Source organism: Seriola lalandi, unplaced genomic scaffold (genome assembly GCF_002814215.2).
Source record: "Seriola lalandi dorsalis isolate HSWRI2012SDOR001 ecotype SW California unplaced genomic scaffold, Sedor1 jcf7180002054570, whole genome shotgun sequence".
Classification (NCBI taxonomy): domain Eukaryota; kingdom Metazoa; phylum Chordata; class Actinopteri; order Carangiformes; family Carangidae; genus Seriola; species Seriola lalandi.
The window spans coordinates 1,371,907-1,384,461 of record NW_019525123.1 but is presented as its reverse complement, the minus strand read 5'-3'; the positions used below and the strand labels follow the sequence as shown (position 1 = coordinate 1,384,461).

Sequence of the window (12,555 nt, the reverse complement as noted above, 5' to 3'; positions counted from 1 at the left end):
CATCAAAGTAGAGTGTTTTATTTCAGTCTCCTTTAAGCCTTGTCTAAAACTTCAATAAATAATATCATAATAATCATTGGAGAAATTGACAAACTTGAGAAAAACAGATAATTCTTGGTTTCGAAAAGCTGATTTTAATGCTGCTGGACAGCATTAATCAAACCCTCAATATAATCCTGAAGGTGCATTAAGCACACAGGGTTAATGACCTGACATGCTAAAAACTTTAAATAAAAAATTAAAATAACTTTATGCTTATAGTGGCCACTGTAATTTATCAGACTATAACTCATTTAATTGACTGTACTGAATAACGTGCACTCAGCCATTATATTGGTGTCTGTGGCGCTGCATTTATGAACTGGTTCACTGAAGACATTATAAGTGAGTGTTCTATTTTTAGAGAAATTGTGCCTTGACTAAGCTGAACCATGTTGAGCACAATATGTTTCCAAACTAAATACAAACATGATTTAAAACTATGACATTTTAGCAGCTATTTGTGTTGTCAGCTTTGGAACAAAATCCATCTGGTTTAACTAAAATAATCAAAAAAAGATTTCTTAGTCATGTCTCTCATCTGCTGCCATGAGTGAACAATACCTTTACCTTCTCTCTGTACTCAAACTTTTTAAATGTCCTGGAGGAGTTCTTGTTCGAGTCCCAAACCTACTGAGATCTCTAATGAAGGCTTTACCTTCCAGGCAAGCATATTTCTCCAAATGACAGTAATTTACATATGATGTATTTAGAGAAGAAGAGGGCAGGCTAATTCTATTTAGAGATTTTCCTTTGTTTTAGGAGTCATTAGCAGCTAGCTCAAATCTAATTTTTACAATTTCATCAGGCCATCTTGGAAAGCCTCTGTGAGCTCATCAGAGAGGAGCATTTATTGCTAAGTGTTCTCTATTGCATTAGCACACAATAAAGCGGCCAGGGACTGCTACAGACGTTTATGTGGAATCCAGTTAACACTCCGCCAATTCGTTTTTTATTGGGACACAATCAATTTTTATTCATTTTAAAGCCAGAATGCTTTCTTTCATTGTGTGCCTACCCCAGCTTATTATGCCCTAAACTAATTACTCAGTTGTTTTCACAAAATGCTAATGTTTATGTTAAAGATTTCCTCTTTGAAATGCAGGCCTGACATGCATATACATAATGTGAGATTTTGTACATTTGAATGGAAGTCTGTCACATATGTTCTTCATTATCACTCACTTCCCACTATATTTTAAGCATAATAATTGCATTCATTAAATTTGTAGTAGTCAGGCAACAACAATAAAGTCTACATAAGAACACATAGTGTGGGACATTGATTTTGAAGAATTACAATATGAGTCATCAGACCTGGCCCATTGGGTCCAATCTGGCTCTTGACCATAATTATCTGGTCCTTTTGAAATACAACAAACCTTTTGGCATATTTTGAAAATGTACTGTGGGAGTAGTCCAAAAGTAATCATGTGGAAGCCTCAGTTTGTGGTATACACAAAGCTATTTAATCGCTCATATAATGGGCTGATTATGGTGCTGAAACAAGATCAAACAAAGTGACCAGTATCCCCTTAATTTAAATATTAATTAAATGTGTCAATAGTATTTGACCAAGAGAGACTCCAGTGTCTTTTGTAAGAAAGATACACTGCCCTGGCTTTGGCAAATAACGGTAAGATAAAAGCATACTCCTGATTCTTTTCTTGTTTAAAACACATTTTTGCCATCCATCATTCTTTTGTGTAATTTTAAAAGGGAGATCATGTCTTTTATCAGGAGTAGAGATGTCGGTTTTGACTGTAGCTTAATGGTAGGAATAGTTTAGGAACAGTATCTGTAAATCAGCATAAAGTAATAATGGACACTTGAACTTCAATGGAACAGTTGAACATAATTGCTGGCCCTTGAACTTATGATTTATATTACAATAATGCCATAACTGCAGCAAAATGATAATGCTTTTTAGCTCATTACATACCCAATATACATTATTCTAAATATTACAAAGGAAAGGGTGAGCTAAACAAATAGTTTCTGAGAGTTTGAGGCATTTTTTTACCCAATACATTTTAATATATAATTGTAATCGCAACTTTAAGATGCTATTTATTTTGGTGCTTGTGTGAAGAGCCGAGAACTCGATCCGTGTGTGGCGGAAAAGCAGTTTAAGTCATCTCAATGTGAGCTAGATGTGTGCATCTTCACTGTGGTGTGATAATTAGAGTGCTTAAGTGCTCCTGGAGACAGTGCAAACACAGATACCGTCTTCCTCTTCAGCCCCTCCTCTCATTCACCAAGAAGGTCTTTAATGGCTCCCATTTGACTCCAATATCATTTATTGTTTGGTATCAGATGTACCTTGTACCCTTCACCATTTACACAGAAGCACATTTGACCTGAAATGTAATGTAGGCAACAGGCGTCAAGTCTTTTCCCTTCATCCTCCAACCTCTGCTGCTTTCCCATCAGTAGGATTTACAGGCATCCTCCATTTGGTATTGCATTTCAATATGCACAAACAAAGAATATTCATAGCTGCATCCTCAAATGACAGTTAGTGACATTGCTCTGTGTACAGTAAATGTGAATGTGCTTGCATGTGTGTGGGTTTTCAGTTTGTGTGTGCAGATATTTTTCTGTTCCAGTTTTGGGATTTGTCTTGCAGTGGGCTCTGGAATGCTTTCAACACATTGATGAGATGACAAGTTATCATTGATCTGTCCTTACTTAGTGGGATCCATTAAATAATGTATGGGCTCCTGCGCATTACCAGTGCACTCTCCTGTCCTGACCCATTAGAGGAGTAGGGCATGGGGCCCTAGTGGCTCCAGGCCTTCAGAGGTCCTTGGGCTTTCATTTAATTAAGTTATCCTATAATGAAAACTCCCATAATGAGATTAATTTTAATTATTTATCAGCGGCCGATTCGAGGGAGAGGCTGCATTAATAATGCATGAACGGGCTAAACATTTTTCAATTCATCACCTTTTCCTTTTGTTAAAGGTGCAATTTATTAAGTGCTCTGCAGCTGCTAGAGGTGATGGTGGTGGAGATATGGACGACCAGGCCCAGAGGTCAGTCAGAAGGAGTGCTGAAGTGCTTGACTGTCATTTGATAATGTGCATTATATTGATAAATTTAACATCCCGATAATGCATGTGGTATTATGCATTCCCCTGGTGTATTTCCATAAATTCATTCACCCTTTTTTTCCTTGATGAGTTTATATAGGAGTTTATATTAATACCTAAAGGCAGAGAAGTAATCAAAATTATGACTGTATACCTCCATCAGCTTGCCATGTTGATTCCCCTTGTGGGAGCACGTTAGAAGACTTTGGTGGCTGGCCAACAGAATAGGGGAAGATTGTCGACTGTCACACAGTGTGAAACTGTAATTAGCTGGCATGGAAGTGTGCTTATTTGAGTTCCTGGGCAGCAGAGATAGTGGTACAATTGAGATTTGTAAACTGATACATCATTGAAAACAATTACCTTCTTTGATTTTAAATGAGCACATTTCACATCTTGGTAACTTTTGTGTCAGTGGACAGAAACATAGAGGTAGCCAGAGCATCTGAAGTGGCTTAGGGCAGGAGACAAGAATGTCATTGGGACGGTGAGCTGAGTGCATTTATCAGGCCTTCATCAATAGTTGATTAATAATTCAGGCAGAGTCTGGGGCTTCTTTAGGACAGGGTTTCAGCTAGCTTGTAATTTTGTAAATTGCATAGTCATCATGCAATGGATGGGCCAGGCTTCTCTGAGAGTCACAGCTGTGGATGTAGCTTGGCCTATGGGATTTTAGTGACAGGAACAGCAAAAGTGTTGTGGTAGCATTGTATTCAGGTATCCACAACAAATGCAGCATAGAAAAAAAGGGCTTCCGGGCTGTATAGAAACAATATAAAGACAGTTGGAAGCACCTTGCTTGCCAAAAAAACTAAATATTCTGAAGCAGACACGGAGCAAGAGATGAGCATAAATGGCTCTTATATAACGCACAGAAAGGCCACACTTTTCAAGCTGTGTTCTCTGGACACAATTGGAGCCAGAGCAGATACATCGCTTTCCACTTAAGCTTGGCTACAGAATGAACAATATTACCCAAGTCAAAATGGAAATCAATATTCAGATAGTGGCTTTTTGTTACACCACCAGTCCCATCCTTTGACAGATAACTTCCCCTGGCTTTCAGAGGACAAACAGGCATTTCTTTTCATTGTGAGTTGTTCAGGGTGCCTTGGCCCAGGTGCAGCGTTAGCAGAACAGTCTGTGGCCAGTGAATGAGCAAACCCCTCAATTACCCCAAGCCAGCTCTCTGATAATTCCCATTCAACAAAATGGGCCCTCTAATTGCCCTGACCGGTATTACCTGTTTCAAAAGTGCACTATTCTTCCACATTGTTTCCTAGGCAACTGGAAGTTTTTGTGACCTATAAAAAGTTGCTACTTCTGTAACTGATCCGAGACGAGGCGGTTGTTTGTTTCCATGGCAGGCTGCTGAGCTATTTATAGGTCTATCTAGCTGGTACAAGTAGGCACAGAAAGCATTACTAACAATTTTATTCATTTATTTAGAAAAAAGAAATTCTCTGGTGCTTTTGATTGACTGAAAGTCAACCAAAAAACTGAGTGGCTGTTTTGAGAACAAGAAACACCTGGGGCTTCAGAAATTGAGTCACAAAGTCAAGAGGAGGAGAGCCCCCCCCCCGTTTTACTTGCTGTCTGCTTTTTTCCCCCTTCAAGACAGAAGCGGATCCTTGTAACAAAACGTAATGTTTATTTTGGAGTCGGAGGCAATGTCCTGGATGACCGGAATTTCTTTGTTGTGGTTTCGTTTGTGTTTTTAGCAAAGAGCTGCTGGTATTGATGAATCATATGTTCATCAGAGGTCTCTGGCTGTTCATCACATCTCCCTTCACTGTGTGCATCTCTATCAAAAGGTTAATCGGGGAACCCTCCATATTAAAGTGATAATTTATCTCTGATTCACAGGTATAGTCATTATCAAAGGTGTCAATTACAAAGTTCATGAAGAGATCTCCCTTAAGGCCGTTTGGCAGCTGTAGCCAATTTAACTCCAGTTTCAAAATCTGTCTATTACTTTTAGTTCTATTCACCGTCTTTATACACTGGACATATTATATCTCTGTATTATATCACCGACGTTAGCTTCAGTAATGTGTTGCTGCAATTGCTTAATATTGTTCCTAGAACATTTTCAAAGTTCAGTTCAAGACCTGTAGGCATTGCCAAATTAAGGAAATAAAAGTAAAAATATAAACCTTTACTGCTTCTTGATAACCAAATGTAGATACAGTAATAAAAGATTTAAAGAGGCTACACAACAGATGGAATGAGATGGACTTTTAAAAGAGGTGAGATATCAATAGGAATCCATTTAGTTTATGGACTAGAAACATTAACTTAACTAACAATCAATCATTTTTGTCTTTAAAGTTTTTTAATGCACATAGATCTAACCTGTCAATACATTTCCAGCTTTATGCCCGCTTTTAACACCACTGTTGTGGTTCCTTGTCTGCCATAGTCTTCCCCCTTGAAATGCAACTTTTACTGTACATTCCTCATGACCACTGTTAGATCCAGTAATGCTGATTTGCAACACATATGACTCTACAATAGAAGAAGGCGAAACGTTTACAGGAAAAATTTACAGCCAGTACTAATCTATGAAAACAACACAAGCAAAAATATATTACATTTTGGCTGTAATTTTTTATTTTTCAAACAGGCCTTGTCTTAATTTCTGCCTTTTTGTGGAACATCTGTTTATTTTTTTACTCTTTTTTTGCTTTTGATCACCATCATTAATCTGTCACCCTAAAAGTATAGTGTCAAGTATAGCATACACTGAAACTGAGAAATACGGTACACCAAAATAAAAAATAAAGAGAGAGAAAATGGCAAAATATGAGACTGTAAGCAGTTCTAGCTAGATGAGATAGAACATATTTTCACACAGTACAAAGGGAGAGTGTGCTGTAAGGACTGCATTGCAAATTCCATTTCCTCATAGAGGAAGTCACCTTTTAACTGGGCCACTGCTGTTCCGAACACATCAAGAGGAAACAAACATGGAAAGTTGGCATATCATCGAGTCCAGTCAGTTCTATTGATGTCTTTCACAATGATATGTTTGTCCAAATGAACTGCATTAGGAAGTCTGAGATCTCAAGAAAGTTGAACAGCATTACAGCTAGAATGGCCCGGACAGGGAAAATAGATGTTTACTTCCAGTGAATTCCTGTATGTATTTGTTTTTTCCTCCTGGTTTGTGACCCACTGTTAGTGGTCTCCTCGCTTGGATGATGCCGTCTTTGTTTTTTCATATGTAAAGTAACTTGGACAGCTCTTCCTGTTCACTGGATATTGATAGCGCAGCAGTAGTGCTCTAGTAAAAACAATAAATGAAAGGCTGTCTCCCTCAGTCATGATGACTGCAGCGACAAGTACCAGACACATGCACAGAAGTCACCATGAGGTACTTTGGAGTAAGGTATTAGCATATACATCAGCACTCTTCTTGCATAGTCTTAAACTGCGATTATCCCATTGGTTATTTTGGAACCTCTCATGCTTCATGTCTCTCTGACACCAGCATGATTGGAGGGATCCACTAGTTTGGCAAGCTGCTAATAGTTCACACTGTCCTCAAGGCTGTGAAAAATTGTGCAGCTCAGCATGTTTCCCGCTGTCCTATAAAATGAGTGACATTTGGTGCCTAGATAATCCGAGCTACAGCTTTTTTTAAGTGCACATGCACAAGGAGGCTGGGCAGACAGATAAGCCCAGCTGTTAAAGCCCAGGAGTTAAAAATTACTGAAAACTGGTGTCCAATGGCAGTGCCCATTCATCACTGCAGATACCCCTGCTGTGTTCGCTTGCACTTGCTTTTTAGAGAACAAATGTGGATGTAGGATAAATATAAGTTCTTTTCCGGTCTGTAGTAGTTCTGTTTTATTTATGTAGGAGAGATAGTTGATTGGTAATGGCCCAGGCTTAAATAGCCTTGTCTTTGCTCTTGTATCTTCCCTTGGCAAACACAGCGCCATAACTTGAATGTGGAAGCATATGCTGTCAGTGAGACAAACCACTGGCTTGCACAGGACTGGCTCTTTTGTAACTGTATTTAGTCACTAAGCAGAATGGCATGGGCCCAATCTAAGTGGCTTTCATCTGTCCAATTCAAACAGACGTTTGACCCCAGACATTTGCCTAATGTGTTTTTGTTATGTGGACTCCTGGCTTCACAAATGTCACAGTGGCTGGACCAGTGGGGTTTTGGTTAGTGACTCAGGGGGTTGGGAGGTACGGGGGTTGGGAGGAACATGGAGTCAGCCCGAGGGGGTGGGGTTGCGAGGCAGCAGTTATGTCTATAACCTCTGCATTTTGTACTCTAACCCATTGGGAGTTGGTGGAGTGGTGAACATAAGTTCCCAGTGATGACCACAACCCAAAACCCCCCCATGGGCCAGATCCACTGCAAGCCTGCTGATCAGTGGGCCAGCCCCCCAGCGCTCTGCTGACCTGGGCCCAACTGGCAGGCAGCTGTGGAGGGGACGGGGAGTGCCACATTTCTGGCCGCCTGGGTTGCACAAGTCAGAAGCCAGCCCCAGACAGTTGGGGCAGTCATGACATATGCTGCCATTAGAAGGGTGCTGAAAATTTATTACCAAACATATTGGTATTTTAGGGTGCAGCTAATTCAAATTTAGTGGCATTGCTGGTTGAAGTTCTGTCTTGAAACCTAAATACCAGATTACTAGTGCTAGATAGGTTCTATAGTTATCCCATCCACTTACTGCCCTTACGCCTCTTACTTTAGTAACAATCAGTGATATCTGCTCAACTTGCAAAGTTATAGTGCGTATCAGAATCCTCAACAGTTGTATTTACACACACAAAGTAAGCTTCAGTTTTGCAGCTGTGAAATTATATTATTTATAGGAATGAATTGCAACTGGGGCACAACTTCAAGAAAAGTGGGTCAAAAGTATCTGATCCATCTACTAAACTTATCGTCATGTTTGCATTGTGTCAAAATTTACTGTTTAAAATGAAGAACAAAAATGTGCCACTTCAGGCGTTTTGTCATTTTTTCAGAATGCAGACTTTTACTGTTATTGCATTTCAGGGGAAAAGAAAAATGGGAGCAGTGTGATGTTGAGTGGCTGAGACATTCAGTGTAAAAGCGTTGTCATTTAGTTTAAAATTGGTGGAGTTTGAGGGTCGTCCAACATTCAACCCAACTCCACACTACTGCAGCTCAATAGAGGAAGCGGAGAAACTGGGTCTGAAATGTCCCTGCTTTCATAATGGAGCAAATTTAAATATTGTCATTGGCTTGTAGCTATTTTTATATCACAAAGGCAACCCAGATTAATTTGTATGAAGTCCATATGTTGTGTAAAAAATGCTGTTATAATGTGTGTTGTTAGTATTATGATGATAATAATGAGTTAGCCTTTTTAGTGAATAAAATAATTTTAGATAATTTCCTCATAAAGCTGCTTGTAGCCTCAACAGTCACTGAACTATAGTGAATAGTCATCTTTAAAACCTACCAAACCTTGCATTCCAGTGTTTCTTCACTTTGCAAACATCAGTGACAGCTTAGCAAGTGATGTGGTCCTCCACTCAGGTGTAAGAGGAGTTTCTCTTTATGTCTGAGTATAGGCAAAAGCTGTCATCCAATTATTTTAAAGTGATGATGTGTACCTCACACAAATGCATATTGGGCCTAGTTTAACAAGGAAAGTGAAATCACATATTGATAACTGTAGTCAGATTCTACGGAAGACATGAATCTCAATATATATCTAACACACCATATTTAAGTGACTTATTACGCCAAATTTACTCTTCTTACTTATCTTTTAACAGGCTATATATTCTAAGCATAACGCCTGCGGTGATACTTCCAGCCGTAGTGATGTCTCATTCTGAGTAATAGGTCTCTAAAGTGTGCTTGTTTGGCTTTTTTGGGGCCATTGGAGAGCAATAAAGTGTCTGTCTGAGGATTTTCGGGGTCCTCATAGACTTTCACCAGGTGTGCCTCACTGGTCATAAAGTACAACTTGTCTCTCATGGTATATTCATGGATAAATGTGTCTACTGAGTGTTCTTAAACTAAATACTTGTTAGTGTGAACTGTGATTTTTAACTCCACAAATACAAAACTTAGACTTTTGTCTAAAGTAGATTTACTTTTGTAAATTCTTTGTGAGTGCTAAAGTGTGCTTGCTATATTTTACAAAATTCATAAGACAAATGCATAGTTCTCTTAACTCAAAACATGTTCTCCTTGTTTTGTTTGAAACCAAGATGGCTGCAACAGTAAGGTCACGCTGTTCATTTAAGTTTGTGACGTCCACTGAGGTTAACCATTCCCTTTGTTCCTTGCTCTCTGTCGAGGAAAGCTCCAATGTATTTTCATGTTGAGGTATGCTGTGTTTACTTTTATCACTGTTCCTCGGTGAGGCAGGCCAACCTGATGTTTGTTTATAAGGAACTCAAGCTTCACTTGGAACTTTCATTCACCACATGAAAGCACTTGACTTGCTACTAATTTACCTTGAGCGAGTTCAAAATTATCTGCCTGCACTGTCAAAATCTCTTTTTTTTTGTGGTGACAACTTGTCATCATCAAAGATTTTCTTTAGAGTTTAATGAAAGCCTCGTAAATAGATGGGTTAATGTTACATTGTATAAACTTGAATACTGCATGCAAAAAGACATCTTAAACTTCAAGTAACATGTTTCTTTGGGCCCTTATTTTTGCTTTCATTGCTTTAGCTGTCACTGTTGCTATGTGAGTTGCTTTTTAGTCAGTAGAGTTCACATGAAAACACAAGCAGTGGGAACGGAGGAGGAATGGAATACTATTGAAAATGATCTTGAATTTCCCTCGGTCATCAGTGCTGTTTTGCTTTGCCGAGCATATGTCACTCTACCGAGCTTGGTTATTTTCAACAGGAAACTATGCACATTGAATAACTCGGGAATATCCAATACCTAGCACTTACAGAGCTATTTGACAAATTGCCATGCAGCAAACTTAATGTCCCACTTGTGTCAGGGGAAAGGCTGGAGGTTGGGGGGTTTGTGTTGTTAAGAGCTTTTTTTTTTTTTTATTTTCTCCTTAGTCAATAGGTGAACACTTCACCTGGTAATGCCTGTATAAATATATAAAAACTGTTATTTTATCCAAAGTTATCCCAAGTTCAGATTTCCCTTCTTGGAGGAAGGTTTTGAGTGTAATGCTCTGCTGAGACTTATGTCAAAAAAGGAACTTGATCCCCCCCAGTGTGTGACATTGTATAAACACTGTAGTAGCTCCACCCAAACAAATCTGCAGTATATGCATATGAAAATATTGCAACTGTGTCACGGGGGTGTTAGCATTTCGTTTCATCCGTACCATTTGACTCCTTGTCACACCGTTCCTGCTCCTTTCACACTGTTTATATATTCTTTGTCAGGATAAGTAAACTCACTTTACAGAGATGTCCTCCTTTGAGGAAGAACGGGGAAAAAATCACCACAGTTTAAGATCCCAAACTTTCCAAGTACTAGGGTTCCAGTTAGATGTAGGCCTACATTAACCCTCTAGTATTTATCTCAAAAACGGAATCAGCCATTTGGAAGTGAGTCTATTTTCATGTGTGTGAGAAGCTGAGTGGATAACCTGTTGGCAGTGGAGGACAGTGCAGATCTCTCTTCACTCTAAATTGCAGGCAGGCATCCTTGCAACCCCACATGAAGACCATTGAGTCCCATCAAGATAATCCTTAATAAAGAACGGCTTCACATTTAATCTTAGCTCACTTCTCAAATTTCTTACTTGATATAGTTTTTGGCAAGTGGCGTTTTAGTTCTGATGTCAGTTGGACAGTATCAGTGCATCTTTTGTTAAGCTTCCATTTGGCACATGTAGAAGTTTTTAAGCTTTTATAGTTGTTGAAAAGATGATTTTATAGTTATTTATGCATCTAATGACATTTGCTTTTATTGAATATGTCCAAGTGCCTCTTAAACTGTAATTTTCTATATCTATGTGAATATTTTTTTATCAGAAGTTAAACAAAAAAGAGCATCTTGACAATTCAAAGTTAAACCACCTTTTACTTGAGAATGTTTGCATTTAATACTGTCGATCATGAAAATAGTAAAACTGCTGGGTTGATTGGAGCCTTGATTCAAAACATACCATACAGCACTGCATGCATGAGGGTATGAGGAAAATCTGAGTTTAGTCATCGAGACATAAACAACTCTGGATAATGATACTGTGCAATTTGAAAATAACTCACTTGCAAAATTACATCTAGAGCTAATTTTATACAACTGCTTATTGAAATAGAGAGCAACAGAGCAAATGCAGTAACTCAATTGGCATGTGTACACTTCCGCCATTAGAAATAGTTACTTGAGAGTCCCCAAGCATCTATTAGTCAGTTGAGTTATCAAAAAACCTGTTCAATGTGCAATATATTTCATGCTCTGATATTGAAACATGAGCCTATGGATTCACCTGTGGGTAGCTGGTTTGGAAAAGGAGGTAGCACTTCGTTCCCATCGTTACTGCAGTGTATTTAAATCAGGAGCACTGCAGCTCTGATCTATTTCTGTCAGGTCCTTGTTGACTATTGCAAGACAGAGGTTGCTTGGTGTTGAACTACTTTCAGTATGGGCTGTGAACTCTACAGCGGATCAAGTAGAAATTGTATAATTAATCATTTCCTGTTCGATTGAAACAACATGCGGAGCCATATAATAAAGACAGATTTAATTGTGACAAATTTTTATTTCTTATTTATCACCCACTGACTAGAAAGTAACAGAGATGTACAAGCAGTGTGTACATGGGCCAACTGCTAACACAGTATACTATTCTTTTAACCGTGGGTGTTCTTTTTCTCTCAGCACCTCTTTACCATAGTAAATGTATGGTTTCCTCTTCCTCGAAAATCATTTTTCAGTATTACAGTTGGTATTTTAACCTCACCTTTATTATGTGAAAATCAAACACATTTTAAATGGTGCATTACCCTTTCAACCGTTCATTACACAAAATTGATATTCTTGAGAAAAAAATGGCATGACATATTAAAGCAAAAGTTGTACAAGCCTCATCACCAGCTTAAATAAATCACCAGTTTGAGCTCATCAGTAGCAGCATGGCCTTGTGTAACAGCTTTGCACAGTTGAAATAATAACCTGGAGCAGACAGAAGGCAGTCATTACCTTGCACACAGACGCGGTGTGTATGTGTTGACGGAGGACTTCCACTAGACTGCTGTGGAGACGGACAGAGCCGAGACGCTCGGCCGCTGTTAAACCTCCGGCTCCCCATCACCTAAGCTAATGACCTGCACCCTTGTTTACCCCTCTGAAGTCCCTCTATGACAGAGAGAAGCAGACAGAAATCCAGCAGTGACCTAAGACACACAAAAGAGAGCAAAAAAATGTGGTTTGTGGTGGAAAAAAAAGAGCATAACAAAAACAAGAGAGAAGGGGGGGTGGG

General features: G+C 39.0%; 1 protein-coding gene across 2 annotated transcripts in view; it reads left to right on the top strand.

The window, feature by feature from the left end:
* eya1 (EYA transcriptional coactivator and phosphatase 1) overlaps positions 1-12,555 on the top strand; it is a 62,392-nt gene that overhangs the window by 9,246 nt on the left and 40,591 nt on the right. The window lies entirely within an intron of this gene.